Source organism: Ranitomeya imitator, chromosome 2 (assembly GCF_032444005.1).
Source record: "Ranitomeya imitator isolate aRanImi1 chromosome 2, aRanImi1.pri, whole genome shotgun sequence".
Classification (NCBI taxonomy): Eukaryota; Metazoa; Chordata; class Amphibia; order Anura; family Dendrobatidae; genus Ranitomeya; species Ranitomeya imitator.
In genome coordinates, this window is record NC_091283.1 from 404,111,615 (window position 1) to 404,135,185 (window position 23,571).

At 42.5% G+C, this 23,571-nt stretch overlaps 1 protein-coding gene across 1 annotated transcript in view; it reads right to left on the reverse strand.

Annotated features, from left to right (window-relative positions):
* Positions 1-978: 978 nt before the first annotated feature.
* LOC138664190 (urotensin-2 receptor-like) overlaps positions 979-23,571 on the reverse strand; it is a 56,372-nt gene continuing 33,779 nt past the window's right edge. The window contains exon 2 of the mRNA XM_069750671.1: positions 979-4,057. The gene's annotated coding sequence lies outside the window, so the exon portion shown is untranslated. The remainder of the gene's footprint in view (positions 4,058-23,571) is intronic.

Genomic DNA, 23,571 nt, shown 5'->3' on the forward strand with positions numbered 1-23,571 from the left:
AGGTTGCAGTCTCTTTACCTCTTTACCGAAGACTTCAGGATCCTCAATCCAGAGCACTGTCAACAGGGCTATCTGAGACCGGCCGCTCCGATGGCACATCCAGAGTTCCCTTTGCAGGTGGAAATCGTTGCCTACGACTAGCACCTGTGTGTTGTAGTCCTTCCCTGCTGAGCATTCGGGATAGTCCTCACAACTTCTGTTCTCGTTCGTTCCAGTTCTTTCTAGTTCTTTCTATTCTCCGTCCCCCAGGTTTGTTATGGCTAGGACGCACCCGTTTGACGGGAAGGCTCGGAGCTCTTCCGGGACCCTAGAGACGCCCCTCTCCACACGTTGCCCCCTATGTCTGCTTAGGTGATGTAAGGTAGACAGCCAACCTATAATTAACTGTCCTGGGGTATTTGAAGTAAGGCATAAAGTCAGTTACTTCCTCGGTGTTCCGGGCACCGGCTACGCGCCTCAGTAAGATGTTGCCGTTCTCCGGGCACGACTCCTACTGGCTCTCCTTTGTGCTTTGATCTCGTTTCTCACTTTCCACAATATCCTTCGCTTCGTGTCCTTTCTTTGGATGCCGCCGCAGATAGCGCAGGCGCGGCTCCGTAACGTTCTATCCTTATCGCTAGGTGCCTGCCAGGTTCCCACGCCTGACAGGGACCCCCCTGAATCTTCCCCCCGCAACACCCCCTGCCACAGGATGTTGCCTGGACAAAACCCAGTCAGCCTCTGACTAACTTCCTATCCAACCCCTAGTTTTACCAGTGTGAGGAGTGGCCTAATAAATAAAACCTTTTGCTTCCCCTAGTGGCCGGAGTGCGAAGTGTAATGTGTGCTGGTGATACCTGGTCAAATGAACTCCATCAGACGTACCATCACTCCCCTTAGCGGCAGAGCAATACTACTGCAACGACCAGGTCTCTGGGGCGCTGCACATGCGCTATATTGTACAGACCCACAAAGGTTTCACTTTTCAAAAGAAACTTTATTTTGTAATCATTCAGAGTAGCTGAACCCCAAAAATTATTGATGCAGATTTGGGGGTCCGCCACTTGTTATCAGAATTAAATATTCATCTTTAAATAAGTCACTAAATAAATTGTATATTTTACATCATATTACAAAATACATTCCATAGACTTTATTCTGCATAGAGCGCACAGCAGACAAACCTTCCCTGACCACTGGCCAATATATGGATATACTATGGGGCATTAAAGGGGGATTCCACCTACTCACAAAAATCTTTTTTTTTAATGTAAAGTGACCCACAGGGGGTGCTTAGCATATTTTCCCACATTAACTAGAGCACATTTATTTAAAGGGTTACATGGAGGAGGAGATCAGCCATTTTTTTTCCATTCTTTTACACATTTTCCGAAACTTCCAAAATTTGTAACAATTAGGACATCATGGATTGGGTCAACAGTTTGGGAAGAAGGAGTTAAATGTTAAAATACAGGATATAGAATATAGGGTCAATGCCCCTTTAAGGGTGCCCGATTATGATAGCAGTTGTATAAAAAAAAAGGGGTATCTGAAGGGGTCAGTTGGATGATTGACGTCAAGACTTAAATTAACTCAAAATTAAGGGTATCCCTCATTAAACAAAAAAACTCACATGACGTTGTAGAAGTTGTCATTTCCCTAAGCCACTCCCCTTTATTGCAAACCCCACCCCTCCTGGGACAATATAATGGGCAATTTGAGTTTATGAATGGAAACAAACAGTCCTCTCTTTTAAGTTCCAGGCTTTGAGAAGACAAACTAGGTTGAGCCTTAATTTTGTAATTGAGCTTTAATCGTCACTTTAATTGTGCCACTTATGGTCGTGGTCAATAGTTCTGGACCCAAAGACACGGAGTCCTCCAGGCAACTTCTTCTCAGTCCATGTTTATAGCCGGATTTTCCATATTTTGAATATTGTGTGATTCTTATGTACATCCATCATCTTCTATAAGGTTCCATGTGGATATGGATTTGTTTTCAGTCCGGTGATGTTTCCTTATAAAAACAGTCTGGAAGCAGCGTCCATTGTAATATTTTTTCACAAACAAAAAAGATCATAAAGAACAAATCCAGTCACACAATCATTGTCTTTTTGTTTAAAGTCATAAAATTATCCATAGATACTATTATAGCATTTTATTCTTATAATAGTAGTTATATTCTTGTACATAGTGGGCAGTATTATAGTAGTTATATTCTTGTACATAGGAGCAGTATTATAGTAGTTATATTCTTGTACATAGGAGCAGTATGATAGTAGTTATATTCTTGTACATAGGGGCAGTATTTTAGTAGTTTTATTCTTGTATATAGGGGCAGTATTATAGTAGTTATATTCTTGTACATAGGGGGCAGAATTATAGTAGTTATAATCTTGCACATAGGGAGCAGTATTATAGTAGTTATATTCTTGTACATAGGAGGCAGTATTATAGTAGTTATATTCTTGCACATAGGGGCAGTATTATAGTAGTTATATTCTTGTACATAGGGGCAGTATTATAGTAGTTATATTCTTGCACATAGGGGCAGTATTATAGTAGTTATATTCTTGTACATAGGGGCAGTATTATAGTAGTTATATTCTTGTACATAGGGGCAGTATTATAGTAGTTTTATTCTTGCACATAGGGGCAGTATTATAGTAGTTATATTCTTGTACATAGGGGCAGTATTGTAGTAGTTTTATTCTTGTATATAGGGGCAGTATTATAGTAGTTATATTCTTGTACATAGGGGCAGTATTATAGTAGTTATATTCTTGTACATAGGGGGTAGTATTATAGTAGTTATATTCTTGTACATAGGGGCAGTATTATAGTAGTTATATCCTTGTACATAGGATGCAGTATTATAGTAGTTATATTCTTGTACATAGAGGCAGTATTATAGTAGTTTATTCTTGTACATAGGGAGCAGTATTATAGTAGTTATATTGTACATAGGAACAGTATTATATTAATCATACTATTGTATGCAGAGGGCGGTATTATAGTAGTTATATTATTGTATATATGAGAAGTATTATATTCGTTATATTGTTGTATATAGGGGCAGTATTATACTAATTATCTTATTGTACATAGGGGGCATCATTATAGTGGTTCATAGGGGCAGTATTATAGTAGTTATATTCTTATGCATAGATGCAGTATCATAGTAGTTTTATTCTTGTATAAGGAGGACATTATTATAGTAGTTATATTCTTGTACATAGGGAGCAGTATTATAGTAGTTATATTCTTGTACATAGGAGCAGTATTATATTAATCATATTACTGTATGCAGAGGGCGGTATTATAGTAGTTATATTATTGTATATATGAAAAGTATTATATTCATTATATTGTTGTATATAGGGGCAGTATTACAGTAGTTATATTCTTGTACATAGGGGGCAGTATTATAGTAGTTATATCCTAGAACTTATGGGACGATAATATATCAGTCCTAACTAACCATGTTATGGATGTTCCTCTCATTTTGGGTTTGAGCGCCATCAGAAGTTATCATGTTGTACATTTCTACACTGATGTGTGCCCAGAAACAAAGGAACTTATCGGGTGAGTAAGCTTTGGCTGACAGTTGGCTCAAGGTCAATGTTTCCCAGATATTGATTTTCCTTTTAAAACAAGAATTTATTTTTTATCAATATGCTGTGACTGGAATTACTCTTTATTTTAATATCTCAAATGTATTCTGTCCTTATTGATTTCGGTATTATTTACTTAACACTATGGCAGATTTTATTTGATATACTTCATGGCATTGGCCCCTTACATGGAGTCCCTTTTATAAAATCCATTGGCGTCACTATATAATATAATGCTGTTGTACATTCTGTTTCTGGTCTGTTTTACTAATATAACATTCCGACACTGATACTCCAATATTACATAATTTAAAGCTTCCCCCATAGTCATCCATATTTCAGACTTAACGCGTTTTTCATTCATTTTATAGTCTTGAAATGAGGTAGTGAGTGAATTTTCCCTGTAGGGGAGAAAGGTTCTTCATTCAAGCAGGAGATGTCTGTGTAAAAAAAATAGGTGATTCCCTGTGAAAGAAAAGAAAAAAAATGGTTAGCACCAAAAGGAAAGAACATATCCTAAAAAAGGGCAGAATTTTTTTTTAAGAACGCTGCTATTTGGTCACTGTACATTTGTGTTGAAACACTGTATGGCGGTATTTTTGGCCTTGTATGGCACTGCTGATGTGGTGCTACTTTGTAGAATATTATTTTTGTAGACTATCTCATTATCAGTAATTTATAACGATGTTATTAGTTTTCTATGGTTTTTAGCTAATGTATTTTTGTATTTGAGCACTGTATAGCGGTATTTGCGTGATATTTGTGTGCCACTGTTACTTAAGTGATAGAAAGAATATAATTTTTCCAGTTTATAAAAATGTCAAAAATGTATAACACTATTATTAGATTACTATGTGTGTGTAGAAATGTTATTTAGTTATTGTATTTTAGCATTTGAGTCCTCTATGGCGGTATTTATTATAGTATTGTGTGGCTTTTCTACATAGGTATTATATAGAATATTATTTTTGCAGTTTATATTGGTGTCAGCAATCTATAGCAATGTTATTAGATTATCTATGTACAGAGCTGTTATTTGATCAATGTATTTTGGCATATGAGCACTCAATGGCGGTATTTACCTATGAATCATGCGGCACTGCTACTTTGACACTAAACAGAATACAACTTTTACTGTAATTAGTGCTGGCAAAAATGTATACTATTGTTATTATACTACTATGTATACATTTAGTTGTTAACTGGTCAATCTATTTTGCTATCTGATCAGTGTGTGGCGGTGTTTACTAAGTCATTGTGTGGCACTGCTGCTTAGGCACTATAAAAAGTATTTTTTGCAGGGTGAAGATGGTAGCGATCTATATTTTTGTTATTAGATTAACTTTAAGTATTGAGCTGCTATCTAGTCAATACATTTTGGTATTTGAGCACTCTATGGTGATATTTCCATAAATGTCTGTGGCACTATTATTAGGAACTAAACAATATGTAATTTGCTTTCTATGGAGATGGTGGCACTATATAGTGTCTTATTTAATCAACGTTATGAAAGTTGTATTTAGCCAATGTATGAATACGACTTTAACTTAGGAAGGACAGTGTATGGTGTCATTAATGAGGCACTGTATGGTATAACTATACTTACACACAACACGGGAGAGTGCCAGTGGTGTACCTCCAATGGTGGCAGAGCACATTGCTGCTATGGGGCACGTGAGCTGGGCGAGCCCGGTGCCAGCGCCAGCACTGGGTCCTACACCCATCATCATAAGTTTAACTGGCCGATACAGTTGAAAGAAATGATGAGAGAGGGAGAGTCAGCTGACGCTTCCAACGCTTCCTCCTCAGTCCTTGGCATCTAACATCTCATGATGATTTCATTACAATGTGCCTGATGCGCTGAGATGTATTGGCGCTTCAGAATGCTCCTGCAGAGACCGGAGTATCGTCGGAATGAGGAGGAGGGGTGAGTATAGTTTTTTTCTAAATCAATGAGTACATTGTGGTGGCCATAATACTGTATAGAAAACTATGCAGAGTGCATTATATTGTATGGAGGACTATGCGGAGTGCATTTTACTGTATGGGGTCTAAGAGGAGTGCATTATAATGAATGGAGGACTATCGGCTTCATTATACTATATGGAAACCTATGGAGAGTGCATAATACTGTATGGAGAACTATGGGGAGTTCATTATACTATACGGAGGACTATGGAGATGCATTATACTATATGGAGGACTATGCGGAGTGCATTATATTATATAGGACTATTAGGGTGCATTATACTTTATGGAGGACTATGGGGAGTGCATTATAGTATATGGAAGACTATAGGGACTTCATTATGCTGTATGGAGAACTATGGGGTGCATTATACTATATGGAGGACTATGGGGGTGCACTATACTATATGGAGGACTATAGGATGTATTTTACTTTATGGAGGACTATTGGTAGTGCATTATATTGTATGGAGGGTCCATTATGCTATATAGAGGACTATGGGAAGTTCACTATTCTATATGGATGACTATTAGGATGCATTATACTATATGAAGAACTAAGGGGGTGCATTGTACTATATGGAGGACTATGGGGCCCAGTATTTTATATGAAAAGCTATGTTGGGGCTATTATAATATTTGGAGGGGATTATAATATTTGGAGGGCTTTTGGGGGGCCATTGTACTATTAAGTGGGCTATGTGTGAGCCTTAATACTTTATGGAGGGTGCATTTTACTATATGGAGGACTATGAGGAGTGCATTGAACTATATGGAGGAGTATGGGGTGCATTATACTATATGGAAGACTATGGGTTGTGCATTATACTGTATGGAGGACCATGGAGGATGCATTTACACTATATGGAGGACTATGGGGTTCATTTACTATATGGAGGACTATGGGTGGTACATTATTTTTTACAGAGGACTAATAGAGTGAATTATACTATATGGAGGACTATGGGCAGTGCATTATACTGTATGGAGGACTATGGAGGGTGCATTACACTATATGGAGGACTATGGGGTGCATTTTACTATGTGGAGGACTATGGGTAATACATTATTCTATATGGAGGACTGTTAGAGTAGAATATACTATAAGACTATGGTGGTGCATTACAGAGTGCATTTTACTATATGGAGGACAATGTGGAGTGCATTATTCTATATGGGGGACTATTAGGGTGCATTATATTATATGGAGGACTATTAGATGCAGTATACTTTATGGAGAATTGGAGGGTGCAGTATACAATATGAAGGACTATGGGTCCCATTATAGTTTATGTCAAGCTATGTGGGGGTTATTATAATATTTGGAGGGCTATGTGAGGGCTATTATAATATTTGGAAGGCTATGTGGGAGCCTTAATACTTTATGGAGGGCTATATGGGGGCCATTATACTATTCGGAGGGCTAGCATGGGCCATTATACAGTGTGGTGATGTGTGGGGCTATTATACAATATGTAGGCCTATTATACTGCATGGAGGGCTTTGTGGGGGCAGAGCATACTGTGTTGGGTTCACCATACTTTGCCTGGGAAGTTGAGGTGGGGTACCGTAGGGTCATCATACTGTATATGTGGAGGGTACTGTGGAGGAACTCACTGAGAGGGGTATCGTACTGTGTTTGTGAGACACATTTGTTGGCATCATACTTTATTGGCTCAATGAAAGGGGAATCTAGGACTTCAGAAGGAGAAAAGTTGCTTTGTAAAGGTCGCAAAGTTGTGAGATCCGCTCTTCTGTGCCCCCTCCAAATATTTTTTTTATTTTTGCCTTGGGGGATGCGGGGACATTGAAACGTTTGTTATGGGGCCCATGATTTCTGTGTACGTCCCTGGAGGGTGTGTTTTCAGTAAAAGGTACTGCACAGGTTAACATCCAACAAGACATCCATCCTGCAGATGGACAGAGTTTACTTTTTTTTTTAACCCTTAAAGAACCTTTCCTTTCACGGCAGCCTTTCCTAACCATTCACTTTTCTTTCGAATCACAACACTGATTTTCCGCTTACATCTATTTCCAAAATTTTCCGTGCTCCCGCTCGTCCATCTTTGAGCCCACAATTGGTATCTCTCGGTAATCTGACCATTGGACTCAATGTAATTGGGTTTGTGACTGCTAATAATATTTAAGGACACAGAGGGCAAAGACCGCGGTCAGGAGGAGGCAGAGAATTACCGGCGGAGCTCCTTCACGGCTTGTATGGCTAATTTGCATATTTAAAGGGGGAGTGCGCTTTTTTTTTGTGATCCTCTATGGTCCCCGTTCATGAACCCTGTGTTATCTTTTACAACCTCAGTCCATAATATGGTGAGAGACCAGTTACAAATATCTCTGCTTGCTGTCACTGAATGGACAACCATGATCACATCTAGAGGCTGAATACCTGCCCTAAGCTACGTCACTCACAGCTGAGTATTTGTTACAATGGTATCCAGTTTAGACAATCCTCTGTGAGATAAATACATGATCAGCAGCAGATCTCTGGTTTGTTACAATGTATCAGTGCAGGCTGATGCTTCTATCATCCATGTGAGCATCCCGTCCCTGTGAATATTTCATGAGCCTGTATCTGCGCGATTAATCAGCCTATAGGGTCATCCCAATCCTCCTCCCGGTACTGGAGAGGAAGCAATTACTTGCCGCTTGTTGCAGAGCGTTATGTTTGTTTTGCAATGCTCTGCAGAATAGCATCACGCTGCGGAATTACAAGGACGTGTTCTGCTAGACCTTGTTATTGCGGAGCTTTCTGGGCGCCACTAACCTGAATACATCTCAGCCAATGTATCTGATCGCTGCTCTGCAGAGAGAACGTTCCGTGTATCTACCGCTGCTCCGCTCAATGGGAATAAAAGATGTCTGCACATAGGAAGCCCCTCATCATTACACTCCTCTGCTCATCTAAAGGGGAACGCCATCTTATCTCATCACCCCAATAATCAGGAGACCTTTATTCAGGGCCAAAATAGTTGGGAGCCACCGATCGACCAAACCGCTGCACGACCAGCTCCACCCTCGCCTACTGTATCCTCACCCATCCCTTGTAGATTGTGAGCCTTCGCGGGCAGGGTCCTCTCTCCTCCTGTACCAGTTGTGACTTGTATTGTTTAAGATTATTGTACTTGTTTTTATTATGTATACCCCTCCTGACATGCAAAGCGCCATGGAATAAATGGCGCTATAACAATAAATAATAATAATAATAATATAGGGGCTGGCATTAAAGACAGAAAACGGAGCAATCATCTTGCAGGTCCCCTAAGGATGGGAGACCTAATTGGTTACACAAAAGATATTAACATTATTTAGGGCATTATGGTGGTCTTATTCAGAAATTCAATTGATGTATTTTGTACCACCATATGGTAGTATTAATTTAAATAATATTTACATAAATTGTGGATCTTAGAGTGTTATATGGCATACGTATAGCAGTATTATCTTATCATTATATGAGGGTGTTATATGGAATATGTATAGTAGTATTATCTTAGCATTATATGGTGGTGTTACATGGAATATGTATAGTAGTATTATCTTATCATTATATGGTGGTGTTATATGGAATATGTATAGTAGTATTTTTTAGCATTATATAAGAGTGTTATATGGAATATGTATAGTAGTATTATCTTAGCATTATATGGTGGTGTTATATGGAATAAGCATAGTAGTATTATCATAGCATTATAGGGTGGTGTTATATGGAATATGTATAGCAGTATTATCTTAGCATTATGTGGTGATGTTATATGGCATATGTATAGTAGTATTATCTTAGCATTATATGGTGGTGTTATATGGAATATGTATAGCAGTATTATATTAGCATTATGTGGTGGTGTTATATGGCATATGTATAGCAGTATTATCTTATCATTATATGAGGCTGTTATAAGGAATATGTATAGCAGTATTATCTTATCATTATATGGTGGTGTTATATGGAATATGTATAGTAGTATTATCTTAGCATTATATGGTGCTGTTATATGGAATATGTATAGTAGTATTGTCTTAGCATTATATGAGGGTGTTATATGGAATATATATAGCAGTATTATCTTATCATTATATGGTGGTGTTATATGGAATATGTATAGTAGTATTATCTTAGCATTATATGGTGCTGTTATATGGAATATGTATAGTAGTATTATCTTAGCATTATATGAGGGTGTTATATGGAATATATATAGCAGTATTATCTTATCATTATATGGTGGTGTTATATGGAATATGTATAGTAGTATTATCTTAGCATTATATGGTGGTGTTATATGGCATATGTATAGCAGTATTATCTTAGTATTACACGGAGGTATTATATGGGATGTTAACTTGAGAAGAAAGGCACAACATCACAGTAGATTCTTCATGGAAAGTTTCTTTTTTCAGGCCATGTTCACGCAATCCTTTTTTTAATGCGGAACCGCCGCGATTTTGCCGCTGCGGGTCCGCAGCTGTTTTCCATGCAGGGTACATTACAATGTACCCTATGGAAAACAGGAACTGCTGTGCCCACATTGCGGAAAATCCCAAAAAAAGCCGCGCTGAATAGCTGCGGTAAAAAAGAAGTACCATGTCACTTCTTTTTGCGGAACTGCAGCGGTTCTGCACCCCTTGACCTCCATTGTGAGGTCAAAACTGCAGTAAAACCCGCAGACGAAAAAAATATCTGCGGGTTTTCTGCGGTTTGTGGTGCAGAACCGCTGCAGCAGGAAGTGCGTGGGCGGAGTGTGGCTGCCCCCCCGTGCCCCAATCCCACCACCCCATGCTCCGATGCCACCCCCCCATGCTCCGACGCCCCCCCCGTGCCCTAATCTCCCCCCTTATACTTACCGGGCCTCCCGGTGTCCGTCCGGCCGTCTTCTCCCTGGGCGCCGCCATCTTCCAAAATGGCGGGCGCATGCGCAGTGCGCCCGCCGAATCTGCCGGCCGGCAGATTCGTTCCAGGCACATTTTGATCACTGTGATAACCTCACAGTGATCAAAATAAAAAAAGGTAAATGCCCCCCCCCCTTTATCACCCCCATAAGTAGTAACAATAATAAAATAAAGAATTTTTTTTTTTTCCCCACTACCTTAAGAACTAGGGTTAGGGGTAGGGTTAGGGTTAGGGGTAGGGGTAGGGTTAGGGGTAGGGTTAGGGGTAGGGCTAGGGGTAGGGTTAGGGTGTTTTCAGACATTTTAACCCTAAAAAAACTTCCTAGAAAACACACAGACACTGCAGAGAAAACTGCATAAAAAACTGCACTAAAAACCGCATCAAAAAACGCACCAAAAAGCACCAAAAAACGCACCTGCGTTTTCTGCCAAGAGCTGCGGTTTTTAGTGCAGAAAAAACAGCAGGGAAATCAGGAACGTGTGAACATGGCCTTATATAATTCAAGCAAGACTGTATATAGACCATATAATACTGTCATATAGTGCAGCATTATATTGGCTATATACAATATACAATGCTTCAGTACTGACTCTCTTTTGTTTCTATTGGCAGTATTATTTGGATACCATAGAAATTGACTATTTAAACATGGTGTAGCGGTATTATTTTATACACTTTATGGCGGCATTCATATTTAAAGCTTTTTCTTGGCTTGTTGCACAGGGCACAAATTTTTAGAAAACTAGTCATGGCTACTATAAGTCTCACCTTCTCCCCACTTTAGTGGATAATGTGGGAGCTCAGAGAACAGTTACATGGAGTTGAGCGCTAAGGTCACATGACTACTTGGGTCGTGTAGAACACCAAAGTCAGTCGCTAAGGGCGACCAATAGAATCCTGAATGTAGCAAAGTACCGTTCTCAACATTCCAAGGGATGTTGATACAAGTGGAGGTGCTCTTTAAATGGACATTCCCTTTAAGTGGTTGAGCCATGTTCACTGATTACAAAGTCATTAGTTTTATAGAGCAGAATCCTTGATTACAATGAAATTATAAATCTTATTCACGTGTCTAATTCACATCCTGCACGTCTTAAAGTGTCGAAGCTGGAGAGCCGGGGAGATTAGCGTGTGGTTGTAAATTAATATTTGTAGAAATGCAAACTCACACAGGTATTATCCCGGCTGCTTCTTCAAGATATACTCAAGGATGCATTGCCAGTAATATATTAATTGTCTCTTGTTTTCCCTATTACTTAGTATCTGCCAATATTCCGGCAGCCTCCCTTATCTTAAGACCTGCCAGGTCTCCATATTCAGCCATACGGAGGGTAAAGAATGAGTCACATTGGATTTTTCCTTCCAAACGCTCCGCCCCTGAGCAGGTATGCAAATGAGCTCCATTTTGTGATGCAGAGCTCCAAAACCCCACTTGCATAAGATACAGTTAAGGAACTGATCCCGTAGTAAATCCCTAAACATTTCCTGGTACTGTACTTCATTGCCATAACTTCTAAAGATGTCCATAAAAAAAAAAAAAAAATATATATATATATATATATATATATATATATATACACAGTATATATATTTACTGAGCATGCTCTGGAATAAGCAGATAACAGTGTATGAGTGGGATTTCAGACAAGCTAGAAGAGGCATAACCTGCACTCAGAGGTGTCAATCAAGCCAGAATGGATGGGTTTTGATCATGGCCATCCTTGGCTTTTCTCCAGAGCAGGAAGGTAATTTATATATAAAGGATTTTTTAAAGAACTTATTATATTACCTTTAAAAAGCAAAAGAGGTAAAGTAACAAGGAAGTTATGGCAGATTAGAAACATAAAACCAGGTTCCTTTACATTTTACAATTCTTGTTACCTGCAGCCACCACTAGGGGGAGTTAAGGAGCTCTTCGTATACAGGTTTTTCCCTCCCTAACCTCCCCCTAGTGGTAAATGCAAGCACACTTATGGCTCAATCAACCTTCCAGATGCCAAATCTATTGTATGTTCACCTTTAAAACTATATTGTAGCTGAGTTTGTCATGTATTAGGAATTTATCCTACATTCAAAATAACATCTCAGCAAATTGACAATTATTTTAGAATCGGGAGCTGTAAAGTCGCGAACAGCGGCGTCAAATTGTAGCTTTCTTAACAAAATAATTATCTTGATGAATGCATTTTTATGGGGTAATTATAGCTCTTGTGTAATTGTGGCGGTACAGAGGCACAGTTTGCGGTAACCTCAGCATGACATCTACAATGGGTCATTAAATTATATATTGCCAGCCACCCGCAAGCCTTCTCCTAGGTCACTAATTCGTTTTTATAATTTTTATTTTACTTTTTATTATTTTTGGCTGCAGAAATTCTGTTGTAACCTTGGCCAGATCTGCGCCTTGCCACAATTCTGTCTCTGAGCTCCTTGGCCAGATCCTTTGACCTCATGATTCTCATTTGGTCTGACATGCACACAAGGTGTGTACCTTTCCAAATCAGTCGTATCAGTTTAATTAAACACACCTGGACTCTAATGAAGGAGTAGAACCATCTCAAGGAGGATCACAAGGAAATGGGCAGCATGTGACTTAAATATTAGTGTCTGAGTAAGGGGTCTGAATACTTATGACCATGTGATATTTCAGTTTTTCTGTTTTAATAAATTTGCAAAAATGTCTACATTTTTGGTTTTTTTTCAGTCAAGATGGGGTGCAGAGTGTACATTAATGAGAAAAAAATGAACTTTTTTGAATTTACCAAATGGCTGAAATGAAACAAAGAGAGAAAAATTTAAAGGGCTCTGAATACTTTCCGCACCCACTGTATTTAACGATAGCGGGACTAATTAAATTTTACAGCAAGCTTATCGGGAGAGAATCTAGAAGATACTTGGGCAAGTCATTTCGGCAAGCGGTTCTATTATTATATGTGACAGAACGCTTTACAGGCTGTGGGAGGCAATTCATAGAAAGTATTCGGAGATGATGTTCGTAGTTATAATTGCAGCTGGAAATATCTATCTCGGTGACAATGTGATCATAACGATCCTCTATATACAGTAACAGCTGCCGTACCTCTACTCAGAAAATCACTACCTCCAACACGGGAAAGTAAGTACACCTTAAAGAAAACAGCTTAAGCAATAGGGAACACGCAACACCAAATTTTCCTTTATGTAAGTAACAGAAGTTTCAAGAAACATATAAATTTATAGGTACGATTAGGGTTGAGCGACCTTGACCTTTTTAGAGTCGAGCCGTGTTTCGCGAAACCCGACTATCTTAGAAGTCGAGTCGAGTGGAATCGGCCGATTATCGCGAAAAGTCGGGTATCGCCCGAAACACGAAACCCAATGCAAGTCAATGGGGGAGCATAGTCGGCAGTGAGTGGAGGCCAGGAAAACACCTACACTGCCCATTTTAATGGCAAAAACATCCATTCTTGTTAAAGAAGCTTGTCAATCGTAATTTACCTTATAATAATTGGAAGGCATTTGAAATTGGGGGTCATTTGGCTAAAGTTGTGGGGGGTAGGGCTGGTTCAAGTAATTAGTGGGCCCAGTAAATCTGGACCACGTCACGGCAGTGGAGCAGGGAGAGGTAAGTATTTCAACTTTGCAAGTGCTGTGATCCTGAGCAAGCAGGGGGGGCCCACTCGTTGGCATTGGCACTATCACAGGGCCCCTCAAAGTACAGCGGTGTGTTTGCACGGCGGGGGCGCCTCCCACCGGCAGCAACACTTTTGCGTACTATGAGAGGCCCTGTGCCAGTGACGTCGCCAACTAGTATTCCTCCCCCCACCTGATGAAGGAACCTGCACTTTCATCTGCACCTTCCTCTTTGTCCCCGTGTAAGGTGGTATGGTATGCGGGAAGAGGAACCTGACTTTCAGCAGGGTCACAATCTTGCTGTGTAGCGTGCACGGGGAATTTTGCGTTATGGGTCAATGTACCAGCAGACTCATCTATCACTGGCTGGGCAATGGGCAGGATGAGGAGGAAACACAGATATAGGCCCAAAGAATAAAGTGGGCTAAATGCAGTTCAAAATTGGTAACACAGGACTAATCAGGGGGCATTGCAGTGGAGGACAACTGGAATGAGAGGCTGACACAGAGAGTAGGCCCAAATCAGTAAGTAGTCGACATGCAGTTCAAAATTGGCAACCGTAGTAAACAGGCGGCCCAGCTTTGTTCAGTTGAGGAGAACAGCAAGGAGTGGCAGACACCGATAGTAGGCCCCAACCCAACTAGTAGGCCAAATGCAGTCTAACATTAACAACTACTTAACAAGAGCCTGAAAATGGAATTTCAGGACAGGAAACCAGGAGAACAGCAAGGATTGGAAGACACCGATAGTAGGCCACAAACCAACTAGTACGCCAAATGCAGTTGTTCCATTTAACTACAATTTAATGAGAGCCTGAAGATAGAAGTTCAGGAAAGGCAACCTGGAGAACACCTTGGAGTGGAACACACCATCTCTCTACACCCCATACCCAATTTGTAGGCCTAATGCAGTGTAGTTTTTAACAACTACTAAACGAGAGTCGGAAGATCGAAGCAATGTGGACGAAACCTGGGGAACACCTTGGAGTGTAACACACCGTCTCTCTACACCCCATACCCAATTTGTAGGCCTAATGCAGTGTAGTTTTCTACAACTACTAAACGAGAGTCGGAAGACCGAAGCAATGTGGACGAAACCTGGGGAACACCTTGGAGTGGAACACACCATCTCTCTACACCCCATACCCAATTTGTAGGCCTAATGCAGTGTAGTTTTCTACAACTACTAAACGAGAGCATGAAGATCGAAGCAATGGAGAGGAAACCTGGGGAACACCTTGGAGTGGAACACACCATCTCTCTACACCCCATACCCAATTTGTAGGCCTAATGCAGCGTAGTTTCCAACAACTACTAAACGAGAGCATGAAGATCGAAGCTCAGGAAAGGCAACCTGGAGAACACCTTGGAGTGGAACACACCATCTCTCTACACCCCATACCCAATTTGTAGGCCTAATGCAGCGTAGTTTCCAACAACTACTAAACGAGAGCATGAAGATCGAAGCAATGGAGAGGAAACCTGGGGAACACCTTGGAGTGGAACACACCATCTCTCTACACCCCATACCCAATTTGTAGGCCTAATGCAGCGTAGTTTCCAACAACTACTAAACGAGAGCATGAAGATCGAACCAATGGCGATGAAACCTGGGGAACACCTTGGAGTGGAACACACCATCTCTCTACACCCCATACCCAATTTGTAGGCCTAATGCAGCTTAGTTTCCAACAACTACTAAACGAGAGCATGAAGATTGAAGCTCAGGAAAGGCAACCTGGAGAACACCTTGGAGTGGAACACACCATCTCTCTACACCCCATACCCAATTTGTAGGCCTAATGCAGCGTAGTTTCCAACAACTACTAAACGAGAGCATGAAGATTGAAGCTCAGGAAAGGCAACCCGGAGAACACCTTGGAGTGGAACACACCATCTCTCTACACCCCATACCCAATTTGTAGGCCTAATGCAGCGTAGTTTCCAACAACTACTAAACGAGAGCATGAAGATTGAAGCTCAGGAAAGGCAACCTGGAGAACACCTTGGAGTGGAACACACCATCTCTCTACACCCCATACCCAATTTGTAGGCCTAATGCAGCGTAGTTTCCAACAACTACTAAACGAGAGCATGAAGATTGAAGCAATGGAGAGGAAACCTGGGGAACACCTTGGGGAGGCAGACACTGTTAGTAGGCCCTACCAAAGTTGTACACCCAATGCAGTTTTAAAATTCCTAGAGGCTGAAAACAAGACTATTGACGCTCAGCTTTTTTCAAAGGAACACAGCTGAATTGAGTGGCGCAGACAGACACAGGTAGTAGGACTCAAACCAAAAATGTGGCTCACTGCAGCAGAAAAAAGTTACAGGGGTACACAAGCTGCAGTGCTCTGGGCAGTGGAGGACAATTTCAATAGTGAACCGCAGACAGACTTTGTACGCCTACTATTAAAAAAAGGATGCTCTATGCAATTATAAATAGGTTCTAGGGGTACACGGGAAGCAGTGGTGTGGTCAGTGGAGGCCTAGTGGAAGGAGTGACCGCAGACAGGCATCGAAGGCCTAAAATAAAAAAATTGGGCTGGCTGTAGGCAATTTTAAATTGGTTCCAGGGGTACACGGGCAGCAGTGGTGTGGTCAGTGGAGGCCTAGTGGAAGGAGTGACCGCAGACAGGCATCGAAGGCCTAAAATAATAACACATGGCTGTAGGCAATTTTAAATTGGTTCCAGGGGTACACAGCAGCAGTGGCCTGGTCAGTGTAGTAGTAGTAGAAAGAACGGACCGCAGACAGGCATCGAAGGCCTAAAATAAAAAAATTGGGCTGGCTGTAGGCAATTTTAAATTGGTTCCAGGGGTACACGGGCAGCAGTGGTGTGGTCAGTGGAGGCATATTGTAAGGAGTGACCGCAGACAGGCATCGAAGGCCTAAAATAATAACACATGGCTGTAGGCAATTTTAAATTGGTTCCAGGGGTACACGGGCAGCAGTGGTGTGGTCAGTGGAGGCCTAGTGGAAGGAGTGACCGCAGACAGGCATCGAAGGCCTAAAATAATAACACATGGCTGTAGGCAATTTTAAATTGGTTCCAGGGGTACACAGCAGCAGTGGCCTGGTCAGTGTAGTAGTAGTAGAAAGAACGGACCGCAGACAGGCATCAAAGGCCTAAAATAAAAAAATTGGGCTGGCTGTAGGCAATTTTAAATTGGTTCCAGGAGTACACGGGCAGCAGTGGTGTGGTCAGTGGAGGCATATTGTAAGGAGTGACCGCAGACAGGCATCGAAGGCCTAAAATAATAACACATGGCTGTAGGCAATTTTAAATTGGTTCCAGGGGTACACGGGCAGCAGTGGTGTGGTCAGTGGAGGCCTAGTGGAAGGAGTGACCGCAGACAGGCATCGAAGGCCTAAAATAAAAAAATTGGGCTGGCTGTAGGCAATTTTAAATTGGTTCCAGGGGTACACGGGCAGCAGTGGTGTGGTCAGTGGAGGCATATTGTAAGGAGTGACCGCAGACAGGCATCGAAGGCCTAAAATAATAACACATGGCTGTAGGCAATTTTAAATTGGTTCCAGGGGTACACGGGCAGCAGTGGTGTGGTCAGTGGAGGCCTAGTGGAAGGAGTGACCGCAGACAGGCATCGAAGGCCTAAAATAAAAAAATTGGGCTGGCTGTAGGCAATTTTAAATTGGTTCCAGGGGTACACGGGCAGCAGTGGTGTGGTCAGTGGAGGCCTAGTGGAAGGAGTGACCGCAGACAGGCATCGAAGGCCTAAAATAATAACACATGGCTGTAGGCAATTTTAAATTGGTTCCAGGGGTACACGGGCAGCAGTGGTGTGGTCAGTGGAGGCATAGTGGAAGGAGTGACCGCAGACAGGCTTCGAAGGCCTAACATAACAAAAATGTCAATACAATGGTATTGTCAGTGGCAGGCATTGAAGGATGTCAGCGCATAGACTAAACATTGGTGGAGCTGTGAGATAATTTTGCAAGTGGTAGAGCACTGTTTGAGCTGGGGGGGGGAACTGTCTTGTGGCCGGCGGTACAGGCCCAGGGCCCCTCATATTACAACGGTGTGTTTGACGTTGGGTGCGCACCACCACCGCCAGAGACACTTTATTGTACTAGGAGGGACCCAGTGGCAGTGCCGTCGACCAAAAGCGGGCACACCCACCTCTTCAGACAAACAGCACTCTCACGGGTGCTGTCGCCAAGTGTCGATACCACGGCCCCGTGTGGGGAGTTTGGCCATTTAGTGAGGTGTAAACATGTCGTATGCTGGACAATCAGGTGCAGAAAATTACGAGATTGGAAAAGGCATTCAGAATAGTCCACAGGCAAGACCTTTTCATAGGAAAGCTAGGTGTCAGCCGGGCAAGGTGGGGCAAAAGATTTCGAAATCCAGTTGTGGTTCATTTTAATGAAGGTTAGATCAACTACATTTTGGGTAGCCAGATGAGTCCTTTTTTCTGTTAGTATTGAACCTGCAGCACTGAATACTCTTTCTGATAGGACACTAGCTGCCGGGCAAGCAAGCTCCTGCAATGCATATTCTGCCAATTCTGGCCAGGTGTCTAATTTTGATGCCCAGTAATCAAATGGGAATGACGGTTGAGGGAGAACATCGATAAGGGATGAAAAATAGTTTGTAACCATACTGGACAAATGTTGTCTCCTGTCACTTTGAATTGATGCTGCAGTACCTGTCCTGTCTGCGGTCATAGCAAAATCACTCCACAACCTGGTCAGAAAACCCCTCTGGCCAACGCCACTTCTGATTTCTGCCCCTCTAACTCCTCTGGTCTGCTGGCCCCTGCAGCTCGTGTGAGAACGATCACGGGCGCTGTGTGCAGGGAATGCCAGAAGCAAACGGTCAACAAGAGTTGATTGTTTGGTTGCTAATATTAGTTCCAAGTTCTCATGTGGCATTATATTTTGCAATTTGCCTTTATAGCGAGGATCAAGGAGGCAGGCCAACCAGTAATCGTCATCGTTCATCATTTTAGTTATGCGTGTGTCCCTTTTGAGGATACGTAAGGCATAATCCGCCATGTGGGCCAAAGTTCCAGTTCTCAAATCTGCGGTTGTGCTTGGTTGACGGGCAGTTTCAGGCAAATCCACGTCACTTGTGTCCCTCCAAAAACCAGAACCCGGCCTTGCCGCGCCACCAATTTCCAGTGGCCCCGGAAAAGCTTCCTCATTAAAAATATAATCATCCCCATCATCCTCCTCGTCCTCCTCCTCCTCTTCGCCCGCTAACTCGTCCTGTACACTGCCCTGGCCAGACAATGGCTGACTGTCATCAAGGCTTTCCTCTTCCTCAGCTGCAGACGCCTGATCCTTTATGTGCGTCAAACTTTGCATCAGCAGACGCATTAGGGGGATGCTCATGCTTATTATGGCGTTGTCTGCACTAACCAGCCGTGTGCATTGCTCAAAACACTGAAGGACTTGACACATGTCTTGAATCTTCGACCACTGCACACCTGACAACTCCATGTCTGCCATCCTACTGCCTGCCCGTGTATGTGTATCCTCCCACAAAAACATAACAGCCCGCCTCTGTTCGCACAGTCTCTGAAGCATGTGCAGTGTTGAGTTCCACCTTGTTGCAACGTCTATGATTAGGCGATGCTGGGGAAGGTTCAAAGAACGCTGATAGGTCTGCATACGGCTGGAGTGTACGGGCGAACGGCGGATATGTGAGCAAAGTCCACGCACTTTGAGGAGCAGGTCGGATAACCCCGGATAACTTTTCAGGAAGCACTGCACCACCAGGTTTAAGGTGTGAGCCAGGCAAGGAATGTGTTTCAGTTGGGAAAGGGAGATGGCAGCCATGAAATTCCTTCCGTTATCACTCACTACCTTGCCTGCCTCAAGATCTACAGTGGCCAGCCACGACTGCGTTTCTTTCTGCAAGAACTCGGACAGAACTTCCGCGGTGTGTCTGTTGTCGCCCAAACACTTCATAGCCAATACAGCCTGCTGACGTTTGCCAGTAGCTGCCCCATAATGGGAGACCTGGTGTGCAACAGTGGCAGCTGCGGATGGAGTGGTTGTGCGACTGCGGTCTGTGGACGAGCTCTCGCTTCTGCAGGAGGACGAAGAGGAGGAGGAGGGGGTGCGAACGGCTACAGCCAACTGTTTCCTAGACCGTGGGCTAGGCAGAACTGTCCCAAACTTGCTGTCCCCTGTGGACCCTGCATCCACAACATTCACCCAGTGTGCCGTGATGGACACGTAACGTCCCTGGCCATGCCTACTGGTCCATGCATCTGTTGTCAGGTGCACCTTTGTGCTCACAGATTGCCTGAGTGCATGGATGATGCGCTCTTTAACATGCTGGTGGAGGGCTGGGATGGCTTTTCTGGAAAAAAAAGTGTCGACTGGGTAGCTCGTAGCGTGGTACAGCGTAGTCCATCAGGGCTTTGAAAGCTTCGCTTTCAACTAACCGGTAGGGCATCATCTCTAACGAGATTAGTCTAGCTATGTGGGCGTTCAAACCCTGTGTACGCGGATGCGAGGCTAAGTACTTCCTTTTTCTAACCATAGTCTCATGTAGGGTGAGCTGGACTGGAGAGCTGGAGATCGTGGAACTAGCGGGGGTGCCGGTGGACATGGCAGACTGAGAGACGGTGGGAGATGGTATTGTTGCCGCCGGTGCCCTAGATGCAGTGTTTCCTACTACGAAACTGGTGATTCCCTGACCCTGACTGCTTTGGCCTGGCAAAGAAACCTGCACAGATACTGCAGGTGGTGCGCAAAATGGTGGCCCTACACTGCCGGAAGGGATGTTGCGTTGCTGACTAGCTTCATTGGCCGAGGGTGCTACAACCTTAAGGGACGTTTGGTAGTTAGTCCAGGCTTGCAAATGCATGGTGGTTAAATGTCTATGCATGCAACTTGTATTGAGACTTTTCAGATTCTGTCCTCTGCTTAAGGTAGTTGAACATTTTTGACAGATGACTTTGCGCTGATCAATTGGATGTTGTTTAAAAAAATGCCAGACTGCACTCTTTCTAGCATCGGATACCTTTTCAGGCATTGCAGACTGAGCTTTAACCGGATGGCCACGCTGTCCTCCAACAGGTTTTGGCTTTGCCACGCGTTTTGGGCAAGATACGGGCCCGGCAGATGGAACCTGTTGCGATGTTGATGCCTGCTGCGGCCCCTCCTCCTCCGCTTCAGAACTGCTGCCGCCTGCACCCTGTTCCCCCAATGGCTGCCAATCGGGGTCAAGAACTGGGTCATCTATTACCTCTTCTTGTAGCTCGTGTGCAACTTCGTCTGTGTCACCGTGTCGGTCGGTGGTATAGCGTTCATGATGGGGCAACATAGTCTCATCAGGGTCTGATTCTTGATCATTACCCTGCGAGGGCAATGTTGTGGTCTGAGTCAAAGGACCAGCATAGTAGTCTGGCTGTGGCTGTGCATCAGTGCACTCCATGTCAGATTCAACTTGTAATGGGCATGGACTGTTAACTGCTTCACTTTCTAAGCCAGGGACGGTATGTGTAAAGAGCTCCATGGAGTAACCCGTTGTGTCGCCTGCTGCATTCTTCTCTGTTGTTGTTTTTGCTGAAGAGGACAAGGAAGCGACTTGTCCCTGACCGTGAACATCCACTAACGACGCGCTGCTTTGACATTTACCAGTTTCACGAGAGGAGGCAAAAGAGCTAGAGGCTGAGTCAGCAAGATAAGCCAAAACTTGCTCTTGCTGCTCCGGCTTTAAAAGCGGTTTTCCTACTCCCAGAAAAGGGAGCGTTCGAGGCCTTGTGTAGCCAGACGACGAACCTGGCTCCACAGCTCCAGACTTAGGTGCAATATTTTTTTTCCCACGACCAGCTGATGCTCCACCACTACCACTACCCTCATTACCAGCTGACAATGAACGCCCCTGGCCACGACCTCTTCCACCAGACTTCCTCATTGTTTTAAAAACGTAACCAAACTAACGGTATTTGTTGCTGTCACACAACTTACACGGTGAGCTATAACTTCAGTATGATTTAGCTACCCCTTTACAGGTGAGTGAGACCACAACGAAAATCAGGCACAATGTTACACACTCTGTTGTTGGTGGCAACAAATGAGAGAGATGCCACACACGCAGGACTGTCACTGAAGCACAAATGTAAATATTAATCTCCCACTGATTTGATTTTTTTTTTTTTTTCCAGGGAGACTTTAGAAAAAAAAAATAATAGAATAAAATGATTTTTTCAGGAAGAATTTAGAAACCAAATAATATAAAATGATTTTTTCAGGGAGAATTTAGAAAACAAATAAAAGAAAAAATAGGCTTTCTATGGCCCACGGAGTGAGAGATGACGCACACAGGAGTCAGGAGTGGCACACAAGCCCAGAGGCCAATATTGTTCTCCCAATGATTGATGTAGTGATTTTTTCAGGTAGATTTTGGAACCCAAATCAAGCTAAAAAAATAATAGGCTTTCTATGGCCCACAATTGGAGAGAGAGAGAGAGATGGCACACCCAGGAGTCAAGACTGGCACACAAGCAGAAAGGGCAATATTAATCTCCCACTGATTTGATTTTTTTTTTTTTTCCAGGGAGACTTTAGAAAAAAAAAATAATAAAAAAAAAATGATTTTTTCAGGAAGAATTTAGAAACCAAATAAAATAAAAATGATTTTTTCAGGGAGAATTTATAAAACAAATAAAACAAAAAATAGGCTTTCTATGGCCCACTGAGTGAGAGATGACGCACACAGGAGTCAGGAGTGGCACACAAGCCCAGAGGCCAATATTTATCTCCCACTGATTGATTTATTGATTTTTTCAGGTAGAATTTAGAACCCAAATCAACCAAAAAAATAAATAGGCTTTCTATGGCCCACTATTTGTGAGAGAGATGGCACGCTCAGGACTGGCACACAAGCCCAGAGGCCAATATTAATCTCCCACTTTTTATTTTTTTTCAGGGAAAATTTATAAACCCAATAAAAAAAATTATAAATAGGCTTTCTATGGCCCACTATCTGAGAGAGAGAGATGGCACGCTTAGGACTGGCACACAAGCCCAAAGGCCAATATTAATCTCCCTTTTTTTTTCAGGGAGAATTTATAAAACAAAAAAAAAATAAATAAATAGGCTTTCTATGGCCCACTATTTGTGAGAGAGATGGCACGCTCAGGACTGGCACACAAGCCCAGAGGCCAATATTAATCTCCCACTTTTTTTTTTTTGTTCCAGGGAAAATTTATAAGCCCAATAAAAAAAATAATAAATAGGCTTTCTATGGCCCACTATCTGAGAGAGAGAGATGGCACGCTTAGGACTGGCACACAAGCCCAAAGGCCAATATTAATCTCCTTTTTTTTTTTCAGGGAGAATTTATAAAACAAAAAAAAAATAAATAAATAGGCTTTCTATGGCCCACTATTTGTGAGAGAGATGGCACGCTCAGGACTGGCACACAAGCCCAGAGGCCAATATTAATCTCCCACTTTTTATTTTTTTTCAGGGAAAATTTATAAACCCAATAAAAAAAATAATAAATAGGCTTT